This window comes from Tamandua tetradactyla, chromosome 15 (assembly GCF_023851605.1).
Source record: "Tamandua tetradactyla isolate mTamTet1 chromosome 15, mTamTet1.pri, whole genome shotgun sequence".
NCBI lineage: Eukaryota > Metazoa > Chordata > Mammalia > Pilosa > Myrmecophagidae > Tamandua > Tamandua tetradactyla.
Window position 1 is genome coordinate 87,965,612 of NC_135341.1, and position 14,787 is coordinate 87,980,398.

The 14,787-nt window shown below is 51.8% G+C and overlaps 1 protein-coding gene and 1 long non-coding RNA gene across 4 annotated transcripts in view; one reads left to right on the forward strand and one right to left on the reverse strand.

The window, feature by feature from the left end:
* The window catches only part of SLC9A9 (solute carrier family 9 member A9), a 558,227-nt gene that overhangs the window by 453,235 nt on the left and 90,205 nt on the right, over positions 1-14,787 (reverse strand). The window lies entirely within an intron of this gene.
* LOC143657689 (uncharacterized) lies at positions 2,686-5,364 on the forward strand. Its single transcript, XR_013162949.1, has 2 exons — positions 2,686-3,632; positions 3,804-5,364. It is a non-coding gene; the product is annotated as an uncharacterized LOC143657689 (long non-coding RNA).

Genomic DNA, 14,787 nt, shown 5'->3' on the forward strand with positions numbered 1-14,787 from the left:
GTGCCCGCTGCCCCCCAGCCCGCTGCCAAAGCCCTCCACGGCTGAGCCACAGGAGTGGACACTCCCTTCCCCCTCCCTCCCCTCCTCTCCTCCCCTTCCCCCTCCCCCTTCCCCACCTCTCTTCCTTCTCCCCTCCTCACTCCCCCTCCCCTCTCCCCTCCCTGCTTCCTGGCTCACTGGCCTGCCAGCCCCCCATGCACTCCTCCCACCCCAAATCACTTCCTGATTTCCACATCGTCCGCCTCCATCTTATTTTGATAATTATTAGAATTCACCATTTTATGCTCAAACGGTTTAAGAGGCTTCAAAAATCTCCAGTGGTCTAATAGCTTTTTTAGTCAAAATGATTAAGTGAAAAACAGCTTTAGATGTTTCCTGAATTAGGCAAGTGAATAACGATGAAGTCTGATTAAGCAGAGAGGCAGAGAGATGGAGTGTGGACCAGGGGTGGCTCTTTGCACTCGCTGCTGACTTCCAGGGGAAGTTGCCAGTGTGGGAGGAAGGAGAGGCTGTTTCTCCGAAGTGTGTCCACTAAGGGAGACCCACCTTCAATAAGGGGGAGAAGCCGAGCCGGGCATTCCTTTGGAAACCATTCCAAGGCTAATGGCTAACGAAGGCCCATTTGTCCGACTCACCATCCTCTTTGTTGTTTACTCTTCAACTTTGAATGTCAGAAGCTTTTTAGAAAAAGCCTGACCTTTACACAAAGGAGTTTTTTCAGTTTAACCTCTAATTTAACATGATTAGCATAGAAAATTCAAGTTTGATGCTCAAGCAAAAACTTAAAGGACAGCAAGACGAGGCTTCCAAACAGAACACAGTACAGAGACTGATGAATGAAAAATACTGACTACGGGATATTTTTAAGCAACCAAGACATGTTTTTATAATAAGCTTGTCTAGCTGCAAAGCACTTACAGATACTTTTATTGTTGACGAACAGAAAAAGGCTCCAGAGAAAGAAGAGTTATGTTCAAATAACTCAAATGATCACGAATTATTCTAGCGATAGATAATTATCTCCTATAGCTAGGAGAATTATCACAGATTTATCTCTTGGTCTGTTCTCATTTTAAAGCGACACTGTATTGTTTTAAGTTCATTTTTGCTTCTGTGTCATTCTAGTTCAATAACCAGCCTAGGTTTCTGGAAAGAACAGAACAGTGAAATTGTCCTTTATGAAAACTTCAGTTGTGCACTGCGGCCTTTATGGCTTAACTCTTCAGATCACTTAAAGGCTTGGAGTAAGAGGGTGCAGATGCTTGGAATGCCAGGGCTGCTCCGTATTTTCTGGAAATTCTTTTGATCGAGGCCTTGACCTTGGGTAATTTAGATTTTGAACTCGCATATCATCCGCGGTGTCCAAGTTTACATCTATTGTATGACAGGCGCTAAGGATAAAACGTTGCTTAAGACTAACAAGGTCCTTAACTCAAGAAAATTGCATGCCAATCACAGAAAAAAGAATACAACCAAACATATGAGAACACTTTGGAGGCTGATATGATATGATATGATAAAAAAACATGACGGACTGCCTTTAGATAGGGGGTCAGATGAGTTCTCGCCAGGACAGGGACAAACAGCAGAGATGTGGATGAGAGACAGGACCAGGTAGCATGAGAAACTGCAGGAGCCAAGGCCCTGTGGCAGGAAGGAGCTTGGAGTTTCCTGGGGGAGAACGACGAGCCGTGTGGCTGGAGAACGGTGCATGGAAGAAAGAAGGAAATGAGGGGAAGCCTAAAGGTGGGAAGGGGCTAGACCAGGTCTGGCATGGCCCACCAAGGCAAAGGGGAGGAACTTTATTCCCAATAGGGAGGGAAACAGTTTGGGGGTTTTAGGCAGAGAAGGCATGGTGGAGAATGGAGTTGGGGTGCAGGTCCAGGCGTGGCTGCAGGGGGTGGGTTTGGAGGCTACTGGAGGAGCAGGCGGGAGACCACGGTAGCCGGAACTTGGCGGGTGGGGCTGGGGCACAGTCAGTTGTTCAAATGGTCGCTGTGGCTTCCCAAAACTACGCAGGGTCTCTGTTTTTTCCCTTTGGGACCTTTAACCCCAGTTCTTCAATCATAGCCCTTTGCAGCACTTATTCACATTGTATTTTCATTTTCTTAATGGTTTGTTTCTGTCTCTCTCTCGTGTGCTAAATTGTGAGTTCTCTGAAGACCTGTTTTGGATATAATTTATCTTTCCATTTCCAAACTCTAGCCCAGTGCCTGGCATCTAGCGGTTTCTCAATAAATGTCTATCGAATCTAATTAAAATGCTGAATTGAATTCAAGTGCTCTATCTCAAATTTTCAGGAAAAAAGCTTGTCATAGGGCCCTGCCAAATTGAATTCTCAAATAATTTCTCTCCAATGCAGAAAGGGTTTGCCACCTTCCTGTTAGAAATAAAAATGGAGCTACCTGGCCCATGTACTTCCCCAAAACAAACAAGCAAGCAAACAAAAATTCAACAAATGGTTCTGCGATAACAGGACATTCACATGGAAAGAGAATGAAATGTGACTCCTGCCGCGAAGCTTACACAAATAATGGTGCTAAGTAACGCAAGCAAAATCGGAGAAGCAATCGGTTTAACATCCTTGCTTTTCTCAGCCATCCGCGTCATTTTCCTCCCTAGTTATGGGGAAAAGTGATGGAATAAAACATTTTGTCACCACTGACGCGGTCTTTACGTGTCCACTGTGACCAAACGTCAGGAGTCGGTTCGTGGGGCAGAGACGGGGCTGTGCTGGGTGAAATAACGGCCTCCCTTCCCCAAGGACAGCAGCTCTCGGTCCCTGGCCGGCCGCTGCGGCTGGCATGGAGCCGGGAGGGCTGCAGACGAGCTAAGTAGCCGGTGGCGAGGTGAGCACACTGTTCGCCCGGAGGCCAGGCGGGGCCCGCGTGCAGAGGGGACGCGGCTGCCGACGCCGGAGAGACACGACGCAGCCCGCAGCCCCGCGGCTCGGACACCGACGACCGCGGGCGCCCGGCAGAGCCGAAGACGCACCGGACGAAGCTTCTGGAGGAAACACAGCCCTGATGTCACCTGTATTCTGGCCGAGCCATGCTGATTTCTGACGTTTGAGATGCCCCCTTAGGGACCTGGTCTGCGTCCCATCCTTCGTGGCCTCCTATGTCACCTCCTCGCCTACAGAAGGGGAGCACCCTGAAAGTGGGCAGGAGCTCAGCCTCCTGGGGGCCCCTGCTCTTTGGAGTCCCCGTCCCGGTCCCGGCCGCCAGGCCTTCGGGCAGGGGCGAGTGGAGCCCAGGGGTATGGCCCCCAGATGAGCCCCACCTCCTATCCAGACCGGGTCCGGATCTTCGAGGCGCACCAGGTCCTGCCTTGCAGTCCCAAGCCCGCAGGTCTTTTCCCCAGGTCGGGATGGGGGCAGGGTATGCCGGCAGCCAGGAGCCAGGACGCGCAATCCCACCGCCCCCGCCTTCTGCGTGGATTTGGAGGGCGCCACTTTGACCTGCCCTTCCGGGTCACCGTGGAGAGAGGCTTGTTCTTCCGGGGCTTGTCCTTCCAGGTCACTGCGGAGAGAGGCTTGCCCTTCCGGGTCACCGTGGAGAGAGGCTTGCCCAGGTAGAAGAGCAGCACATGGCCCCCAGCGGTCCGCGGGCTTTACTCGTCGCTTTATTCAGGTACAGGTGGGCAGCTCCCATCTCTGCCTTTGTCTGGGCCGCAGGTGGGAGGCGTGGACCTGTGGCCAGCTCTGGGCTCAGCCAGCCCACGCCCCTGACCTCCTCTCTGACCCAGCATGACGGCCGAGAGCTGCTGGAAGAGCGTTTGACTTCCTGCATCTCTTTGAGCAGATCGTATATGCGTGCCTGCAGGCGGCTGCACCCGACGGGGCCAGAGCTGACGACGGGAGGGATTGGGGCTGTGGAATGGATTCCAGGTCAAATCGGTGGTGCATTTAAATCCACGGAGCCTCAGCCGCCCCCGTCCCACTGCACTGGCCTCGGAGTCTCTCTTCTTGCCTCCATTAGCCATTTCCCGCAGAGTTGCGGGGCGAGTTTTTATCAAGAAAATTAGATCACATGACTCCCTTGCTGCAAAGTATCAGAGGGTTTATCATCACATTTTTTAAAAAGCCAAACTCTCCACCAAAGCCTGTGGTGGGGCTGCTCTCTGCTTCCCTTCCCCCGCCATCCCCTTGCTCATCTTTCTGCGGGCCCACTGACCCTCCCTCGGCTCTGTCCATCAAGCCTCTGCATCCCCCTGGAATGTGCTGCACCCACATCTCACGACTGGCTCCCTCCTGAGCACATCCCAAGTGGACGCCGATTCCTGGTCCCCATTTCCAGACACTCCATCAAGCACTGTAACTCGGGGTTTGCGTGTGTGCTCCCTCATCCGTCACCTGCTCCTCCTGGTGAAGGCGACGTCCCTGAAGGCGGGGGTCTGGCTGACTCGCTCCCTTCCATGCCTTCTGTGCCTAGCATAGTGCTTGCTCATGTTTAGTAAAATGGTACACAAAGGATTCTCCAGAAGACAAAGACAATGGACCCAGCAGAGCTGCAGTTGACAACACCCGGTGGTGAGCCAGTTTGGGTCCGGTAGGAGCGCTTCAGAACGGACAAGCACACCAAGGGACGCACACACCAGGGGACACACGTCAACATGCATCTGCTCCTCACATTGGAAGAATGCACCCCAGGTGATAAGGCACTTTAACGTCAGCTAGTCATTGTGACTCCCCCACTTAGCAGCACCCCAAATGCCTTTATGAGCGGCTAGGACCAGAGGGCTGCTGAGACCTCACTGCAGCGCCCCAGCTTGAATCTCCGTGCTTCAGCAGCTTCTCCTGCAAAACTGCAGCTTTGATTGGGCTATTGACTTTTCCTCTTTTGACACTGCATCACTGTCTCCTGCATGAAAATGTGTCATGGGACACTCCAGGGGCGAGTCCAGCTCGGGCTCACATCAGGCTCTTCTGAAGCCCAGCTGTTTTGCCTCTTCCTCTGCAGGGCATGCGCTGGTGTCCCCCTGCTGTGCCACCTCCTGCCTCAGTGACCTCCTGCCCTGTGTGGCAGGGAAGAGCTTCTCTTTCCCATCAGAGAAGGGCGGATCCCTCCGCTGGGGCTCTCAGAGCCGTAGTTACTCCACTCTCGCTGCTGTTGCTTTTTCTGCCTTGATTAAAGAGAGCCCTACAGACACCTGGTCCAGGCACAAGGCTGTGCAGAGCTCATCTCATGGAATGAGGATGGCTTATGCATGCTTCTGCCTTCGTCCATGGAGCGCGAGCCTCTTGAAGGCCAGGCCGAGCAACCATTGCTTCCCCAGCACGTGGAAGCCCATCCAGTGAGCCAATGAAGAACAATCGTGCATACGTCTAACACACACACAGATTACAACTAGCTTTCTCCTTGACTGCAGTCATTTGTTCATTCAAGGGCAGCTGCACAAGCGATGCAAGGCCACTTATGCCTAGATGGTTTTTTTTTAATGTATTCGTTTGTTTACTCCTTCCCAAACACACACATATGTACTCATGCTTTCCTCATAAAAAAAGGTTTCCAAAGTTTTAAACATGTAATATATAATGCAAAGGGTATACTTCAACTATATAAAATGGTTGAAGGGGTAAAAGAAGATGTGAAAATATAGATGGCACTAAGTAAAGGTAGGACTAAAGCTCACACTGCAGCCCCAAACACCCAACCCCCTAAAGATGCTCATAACAGTGTATTATAAGCATGTGAATATAACGTTTCATCTTCTCAAAGAAAAAGTCAGACTCACCACGAAAAGCTCCAGCACAGAAGAACTCGTAGGCTAAGAATTCCAGGTCTGGATATTTAACTAAGAATCTTTCTCTCCTTCTCAGAAAAACATGCCAGATGCCAAAGATTAACTATGCTATTTTATGGTATTCATGCTAATCGTCTTCTAATTCATTCCAAATAAAAGGCAATCTTTCGTAGACTTCAGTAACACATCCCGTAACACAGTACCAATGAGGTGGCCGCATTCTGCTGTTGGTCACTACGTAACATCTTAGAACCAGAGTGGAGGAAAAGGGCCGGTTTGGATAACACATCTGCCTTGTCTTCCCCTGATTCCAGGCTTGAGAGACTCAGTCCTTGATTTGCTTCTTACCACCGTTCTCCGAGTCAAAACTGCCCTTGAAAGGCCTTTAATTGCTACATGAGGCCCAGTTTCCCAGGGACACTGAAGTTTGAGAACCGCTGGAGAGAAAAGGAACAAAAGAAGGTCATTGTGCAGCTGTTGGGGTGTTTACATCACGCTGCCTTTCCAATACGCGGCGAGCTGGGCAGGGCCCCAGCTACGCACGTGTCCCGCCGTGCTGCTCCTAAGAGACACCCTCCATGGCCTGAATTTGTTTCGGTAGATTTATTATTGTCAGGATGAAAGCCCCCTAGCAGGGACCCAGAGAAAGAGACAGGGAGACAGAGACAGCTCATCAGCTCCTTGGTGAAGTGCAGGGCACTGCTGGCCCTGGTAATGAGGTTAAAAGTGGCCGTAAATTCAAAAAGAATACCATGAACACATCAGAGGGATAGTATTAATAATCCTATCTCCAGCTACGATAAGTTATCTCGAACTTTGTTCTGTCAATGGCACCATTAATGGTTTCCGTAAATGAAACACATTTGAGTTTTCGCCAGCATCTTCTGTAGCTTCTGTTTACTTCACAGAGTCCCAAATTTCCTTGCACTATATGTCTTTAATCCTGCAATCAAGGCTTTAACCCAAGTCCTAAGAGCTAAAAACAGGAGTTTAATTAATTAAAGCACTAATTGAACTTCCCCATTACTGATACATTAGTTCCTGCTCTGACATAAACATTAATCAAATTCGCTGAATAACGCAGCCCCTACCACCCTCACCTGGGAGGACAGGTCTGCCCGCTGCTCTGCAGAGGTGGCACGTGCCCCCCGACACCACGTGGTGTTTCCAGTAGGTGCTGATGAGGGCGCTGTGCTCCAGCACGGGGTGACAGCGCAACACAGCAGAGAGTGTAGATATATGTGTGTGTGTGTGTGTGTGTGTGTGTGTGTGTGCGCGTGTGCACACACACACATACAAACACACATACAACATTATATGTGTTCTAGACACATGCAAGTATTTGTTTTCCCCTTGAGAAGTAAACTCAAGGGAGAAAGAATCTTTCGAGGAAATAGTTTGAGGTATTTCACAAGAGCTTTTGCATTTTAATGAAGTGGGCCATTTGGATTGCAGCGGGAGGGGCAGCGGGTTTCTTTTAATGATGTGATTAGACAAATATTTATACATTTTTCCTCTGTTGAGCTTCAGGCTTCCAGTGGTGGCTGAGCGCCGGCGATCTCCTCTGCAGCCAGCAGGGCCTGGCCTGGGGAAGCCGGGACCCTCCCGGGGCCCTGGGGCCGCCCCGACTTCCTGCCAGGTGGCTTCCTTCCAGCGCCACCGCGACCCGGAGGCCGGGAGAGCGCCAGGCCGGTCCCCTTGTGCCCTGGACAGCCCCAGGCTTGGCGGGCCGCCCCGGCCCAGCTGCCCGCGCCCCAGCATCCCTCCCCAGCCGGACAGCGTGGCAGCCCCCGAGGCTGGACAGGAGCGGCGGCCTCAGCGTTGCCCCGGGGGCAGTGGGCCAGCTTGGGGCCCGGGAAGTGCGTGGCAGCTGAGGGAGGCCGGGCAGAGGTGGCCTTGGGCGCAGCAGGCCATGCCCTCCTGTCCTCATCCCGGGAGGTGACAGAGGCCCCTCTGTCACCTCTCAGATCCTCACCCAGCCCTGCGGACTCTCCCCAAAGTAGACTCACCGCAAAGATGTGTAAATAAACTACAAAGGCTCAGGAACCGCCTTCGTCCCAGGGGCAGCGTGGACACCATCCCTGCCCTTTCTGAGGAGGAAAGTGGGGTCCAGAGCCCTCGTCAACAGCGGGGCGGGGGCTACCTCTGCGCTGGTGGTGTGGGAAACGACTCAGAGTGTCTACGGAATCTGCCGCCGTCCTGCGGACTTTGCACCTTCCCCTTTGTCCCTTCACCACGGGCAGGCTCATGATTGTCCAGGCGAGTCCATGGACTTCACACATCCCTGCCCGGCCAAGCCGCGACGTGCTTTAACACGCTCACCAGTCTTTACACGGATGTGCACAGGAGAAACCTCGCAGCTGCCCCGTGGGCCTCTGAGGCGCCTGCTGGGGACGGGGACGGCAGGGGGACGCTGTAAGGAAACCTGAAAGCAAGGGCGAGAGCGTGGTCACAGCTCTAAAGACTGAGGGCTGACCCATAGGCGGCGATGTCTTTGTCCCCAGAAGCCATCCCAGGCCTGGCTGTGTGCACAGAGCTCCAGCTCGGGAGACGGCGGTTTTCAAGTTATCACCAGATGCTCTGAAAAGGGCTTTTGTGCTGAGCTTAAGGCAGCTCAGTTTAACTGGCGGTGGGTAGAGCCCTCTTAGTGCAGATAAAAACGGGAGATAAGCCCTGCTCCCACAGTCTGCTTCCCTGGGAGATGGAAAAGAACAGAAGTGCTTCTTCAGAGGCGCATTGTGGCTGAGCCTCTTGGGACCCAAGGTCTTCCCCTGGAGTTCACGTTTGCCTCCAATTACAGTTTCCTGGGTGAGGAGCCCCCTCGCCAGTGACCCTGCTCTGAAAAGCTTTGATTTATTTAAGGAGCAGGCAAGTCCACTCGCTTAGATACCCCGCCCCAGAAAACAGCTGACAAGAAGCTTAAAACCAGAGCAGGGGGAGGTTTTATTTCCATTTCTGTGGCGTCCAGGCCTTTGTCCCTTCTCTGTCCCCAGCAGCAGGACTCCAGCTCACCTCTGCTTCCAGGCGGGGCTTCACGCTCAGGTATTTTACTACATTCGGCAGGTTTTCTGCCTCCTGATCTGCTCCGAATAGGGATTTGGCCTACCTGGAAAACAGCGGTGGATGTTTCACTTGCCCACACCGAAGCGCACATGCAGTTCTGGGGACAGGTGACTCACTAGGATTCCTAGACGGCGAACACTGATTGGAAGCTCCCCCTTCCTTTCCTTCACCTGGAAATTGTGAGCCATACAGGGGTTCAGCTCTTCTCCAGACGACTGGGTGGGGGGAAGAGCAAGGCGGAGCTCTGGGGACGTCCGCAGAGACCACCCCCACCCCCAGCCGGACTCCCCCGGCCTCTGAGTCCCCAGCATCCTGCCCGAGCACCTGTTCCCGTGATCGGCGCCTCAGCGCAGCCAGCGGCCCCCGCAGTTCTGACACATGCAGAGCCGAGCCCACGCTCACCGTCAGCGTCCATGAGCTGACACGCTGCTGGCTCCCCACTGCAGGTTGGGGGCTACCTGTCCAGCCCACTCGGGACTTACGCTTCAGTGGACCCCAGCCTCGCTAAGGTCACTTGCTTACCAGGGCTGGCCATAAGGACCGATAATAACTATAAATGTAGGGAAGGGTTTTGAATTTAATTTTCTAATTCTTTACATGGAGAGGGGAAGAGAAGGGCAAAGGAGAAACCACCTGCTCAAAGGAGGGATCAACAGGCGTGTGGGAACTTCCCCTCCAGCCAGCGAAATCTGGATGCCTCTGGATTTCTTTCTCCTTCTAGAAGTCAAGACAAGGCCTGAGGTCCAAGCACCTTCCAGAGTTTTGGGCAGGCCCTTTAAAATCACCTGTGGAAAGCTCCCAAGGAAAGGTGTGGAGAAGGGGTAACCAGCCAGTGGAATTAACCCTGAATCCACCATAGTGGAAAATCGAGAGCAAACGGGAGCTATGGAAAAATGTAGGCAGTGAGAGGATAAAGTAAGGGAAGGGCCCTTGCAGCCTGCATCAGCTCTGGGACTTTCCCCTGTTCTCATCCCTCTCAACAGGAATAAGGTTTTGGGTTGGGAAGTACTGCCAGGACTACTTTCTATTCTTCCTTTGTCAGGGTTTTCCTTTCCACGCTCCCAGCAAGTACATTTTGCCAGGGGTGTGCTTTCTCATGCATGAAGGGCTTCAAGATGGCTTGCTCTGAAAAGCATCTGCAGACAATGCTTGGGAAATGTGCTAGCCCTGCCGTCCAACTGCCTTATGGACACGGAGGCCTCAGTGGGCCTCTGTGGAGAACAGACTTTCCCCTGTGCGAGTGACCACCGAAAAGGACCAGCCAGATGAAAGCGGCAACCAGGAGAGGAAAGTGACAAGAGGGAAAAAAGAGAAATGCAAACTGAGCCCGAATTCCTGAGACAAAGCCCAAGAAAAAGACAAAAGCTTCTGGAGATGTTCCAAAGGAAAACTGGTTATGCAGAAGTTCCTCCAGGAAAGGGATATTCTATTTGAGGATTAAACAAGGGTGGGTGGTAAAGACAGCCCAGGAGCTCCAGCATCAAAGGGGCCCCAGGGTGCCAGGGCCCTGCCTGCTCAGGTGCTTTACGTGATGGCAAGTCCTTCCCTTGCTTTACAAGGCAACATCCAGTTCTGCCACGGAGAAGCCCAAGGGCGCTTGGCTTGGTTTACGGCACCTGGACAAATGGTCATTTTCAGGGGAGCTGATGTTTCAGGGAATTATAAGAGCTGCACTTGAGTGATTTACAGCCCATCAAACCTTGCTATGGACATATAATCTCATAACCACTATTTGCGAGCGCAGAGCTGTGTGCACGATGGGTGATTTAATGAGCTCCAGTCATTCCGAGAGGGCACAAAGGGCTGGCAGGCTGCTCCCCAGCTGTCCCCAAGCCACCTCCAAATGGAACTCCAGACAATGTCCACTCTATCAGCAGGGCCCAATGCCTCAGTTTCCCTAAGGTGATCCCGTTGGGACGCACACTGGCATTCGCGCTTGTAGACTTGGTGATTGGAGACACCGGCTGCCTGACCCCATGTGTCCTCAGGTGCTCAGCTGGTTCCAGGCCCCTCAGAGCCAGGAGGGCAAAACGGGACACCCAAGCCACAGGAAAAGCAGGAGATGCCTACCTCGGCCTGTCTCCTGGATCACGGAAATTCAATGTAAAATTTACAAGAGCTTCTTTTATGAATGCGAGCTTGTCAGAGCTCTATTAGGAGCAATAGGGCTCAAATCATTGGAGAAATATTTATTGTAAGGCTCCTATGGAGCCACACATATTGTCTGATAAAACCGTCAGGGGGCAGATAGAGAGAAATATGGTAGGATTGCTAAAAATCACTGAAAACAAATGTCATGCTCATTATTCACCAAAAAGTGTTTGCAGTCATTTAAAATACACTGTCATAATATATATCTAGAATGCCAACTATTATCTATAATATATATGAAAATATATCTGCGTGTTTGTATGCGTGTGTGTGTGTATAATTTTTAAATTATAGGGAGATGGTTGGAGAGAATTGTGTTAGGTATCAAGCAGTAAATTTCTCTTTGGTCTTCCTAGAAAAAGAAAGAGAAGTAAGGACAAGACACGTGTGAAGGACACCATATGACCGCTGGGGAATCCTGGCAGCTGAGGTTCCGGCAGGGAATGTGCTCTGGGCAGGCCTGGGCCCACCCTCCCCTCCCGATGCCTCCCGCCGGGTCGCCCCCCACACCACGTGAAGGGTAGGCGCCCACCCCTCAGCCCTCACAGTGTCTCGTAAAGAGAAAGTTCCTAGGGACCCTTCTGTGCCCGTGGTCACAAATCAGGGAGGTGAGCGCTGCGGTCCCATAACTAGGCGTCAGGGCTCAGGGAAGAAGGCGTCCTCTTCACAGGGCAGTGGAGGCAGCTGGGCTGTATAAATCCTGGAAATAAATCAGTTAAAGCCCCTGGCTCACCAGGCAACGGCTTTAGTGCGGAAAAAAAGGGGTACTCTTTCGGCATAACCACAAACCATCGAATTCTAGTACCACTTTTTTAGTGTGCTTTCTTCAAAATATCGATGCCTCAAATTGCCTGACAAACTGGTGTCACCAGGCATCTGCCTTGGGATCTTTTTTTTTTTTTTTTTTTTTTTTTTTTAAAGACAGAGAGAAGGAAGGAAGGATAGAAGGAAGGAAGAGAGGAAGAAAGGGAAACATCTTTTTAAACATTTTCTTGTTTTATTGTATTTTGTTTCTCCGTTTTTCGTTACATGGGCTGGGGCCGGGAATCGAACCGAGGTCCTCCGGCATAGCAGGCAAGCACTTTGCCCGCTGAGCCACCGCGGCCCGCCCTGCCTTGGGATCTTTTCCTTACACTCAGCAAGCTCAGCAGGTCCACGAGCTCTCCAAGAGCAGGGGTCGCTTCTCTCCGCTGGCCCGTGAGAGCCCAGAGCCAGCGCGCTGGTCTGCCCAATTGGAAGGGTCTGCGCTCTACTTTTGTAGCAATAAATACAGGCAGGCTGAGACTTCAGGAAGAGTTACACTATAAGAAGACATGCAATAAAAGATTTTCAGACTGCAAATTCAGCTCAAGAGATTGGTCTCTCCAAATAACAGTGTACGTCTCCTTTTATTGGGCAATGAGAATTACATAGTCCATTCTTCAGCTTATCCAAGGAAACTCTGAGTTAAGTTAAATGTTTGACTGAAGTAACAAATCAATCCTGGTAGCTCTAGTCCTTTTAATTGACCTCTTATGTAGTTCTGTTTCTATTTTCAATTGTCCTGTGTCTGTAACCTCCCTCAAAGCCCTTTAGAAAAAGCATAAATCATGTGTAAACAAATGTACAAAACAAAAATACTTTTTGTCGAGTCCTGGGTGAATTGTAGGCTGAACGAGCAAAGCCCCTGCGGGCACCGAGGGAAGCTGGGAAGCAACAACTTCCTATAATGTCCAGGAACTACCACGTGGCAGGGCAAATGGCCCGCCAATCCCAGAGGGCAGTCAGCCGAGCCGATGCAGGAAAGGACTCGAGCATGCCTTCCTTTCCAGTGACACAGACGTGTGACCCAGACTTCAAGTCGCCAGGCAGCTCAAACGTCTTCATGTCCTGCGGGCACTGTCAGTGAGCGAGGCAGGACCACGGGAGGAGGGGCCCATGGGGACATTGAGAATGCACCCCCCACCCCACTGTTTGAAGTGAAATTTTTATAAAATATGCTCCAGGCCTAGCAGATCCCTCTGTTGGCCATCACCAGTGGCTCCATGGCCAGTTGGTGGCCCCTGACCTGGCTAATCCTGATATTTCACCCCACTGCTGTTTCTCACTGGTGGAACTGCTGGCACGTGGGCTTGGGAAATTCTTCTGTGAGCAGCAGGTCCCTGAGCATTACCACATCCAGCGTCGCTGGTTGCCCAGGGACCAAATGCCGTGGCCCCTTTCCACAGCCAAAAGCATCCCTGCACCTTCTCTCCCTGGGGAGAGCCAGCGCGTCTCGTCCCGTCACTCACCTTCTCCGTCTTCCGACACCCCCACAGCTCTCGTTATACTTTTGGATCTTCACAAAAGAGATGCAGCACTATTTCAGGATTCCAGAAGGACAGGCTCGTAGGAGCCCCTCCCTCCATCTTACGCTGGATTAGAAAGCCAACCCAGGGAGTGCTGGCAGGAGGCAGGCAGATAATGAGATGAAGGGGAAGAGAAGGGGTCAGATGCATTCATGCAGTCATGAGGCAGACGGCACAGCCAAGGACGTCTGCAGAGGGGAGGCAGGAGCCCTGAACTCTGCCACCACTACACCCTTCCTCACAGCTGCTCCCTCGCATCCTCTCCCAACACCTGGAGCCTTCCCAGGATGCCCAATTTGAGAAACTCTGCATTTCTGTCTTTGGTCCCTAAGTAAAGGTAGAATCCTGCCGTAACAACTACCACTTATAATACCCAGTTCTATGTAATGAGGCCACTGCCAACTCATTTTCCGGAGTCCACGGTAACCCCAGGTTACTCTTATGGGTAGAATTAGCCTCGTTAAATGAAACACTCAGGTAGGATGGCTGTGTCCCTGAGTCCTGCTCATTCACCAGTCAGCCTATTTACGTGCCTGTTGACCCAGCGCTGTGCTCATGCACAGAAATTACTTTGGATGATCACAAGGGGCAATATCTTAGCAAGTCCGGCACTGATTCTCAAAGCAAGGCTTCTTCGCTGTTCCCTGGAGTGGACAGGGCCGGCTGCCTCTGGACACCCAGTGGCTGCATTCTGGCTCATGGGCAGAAGCCTCACATCTTACAGATGGAAGAAGGTCTCAGGGACGTGAAGACAGAATCTGTCTGAACTTGAGGTTATTAAGAAAGAAGAGAAAATGAGGCAAGGGTAATAGAATGTAGGTGCCAGACAATTTCAGAATTCAAAGTGGAGGCCAGGCACAGACCTGCACGGCCAGGTGGACGTCTGAGGGCAGGGAAGGGCAGGAGCTGTGACAGATGCTGAGCTCGGTTCCAGCAGACCTTGCTTGACTAAGTAATCCTGCACATTTTTTAGAACATCTGCACCTCTTAACAATATTGACAATATCAACAATTAATATTTCCAGGTGAAGATATTGGGGCATTGTATTGATAACTTTGCACAGACTGACTCTTATCTTCTCATCATAGGGGCACCTCCATTTTACAGGTGAAGAAACTGACATAGGATGGCAGCATTTGCCAAGTCACGTGGGTGCAAAGGGGAGAAGTGGGGAACTGAATGTGGACAAGTGGTTCTAGACCCCCGCTTTTAACCAAGAGAAGGCGCAGCCTCCCACCACGCCTGGCGCGCTCTGATATTGTTTGGACAACACATCCTTTGAGAACTCCACGGCGTCCCCAAGGACGCCCCCAGAAACCTTGGGTGTCCCTCCCTCCCTGGGCAGAGCCGTTCTGGGAAGGTGGACACCTGGCCTGGCACTAACCCACTTCGATTTCCTCCCCCAAGCCCAGAGAATTTGGGATTGGGTAGAAATTAGCCATCAGTTGGATAGTTGTTTTGTTTTTCGCTGAGAAACGGTCAGCACCGAGGCTGTAGGAC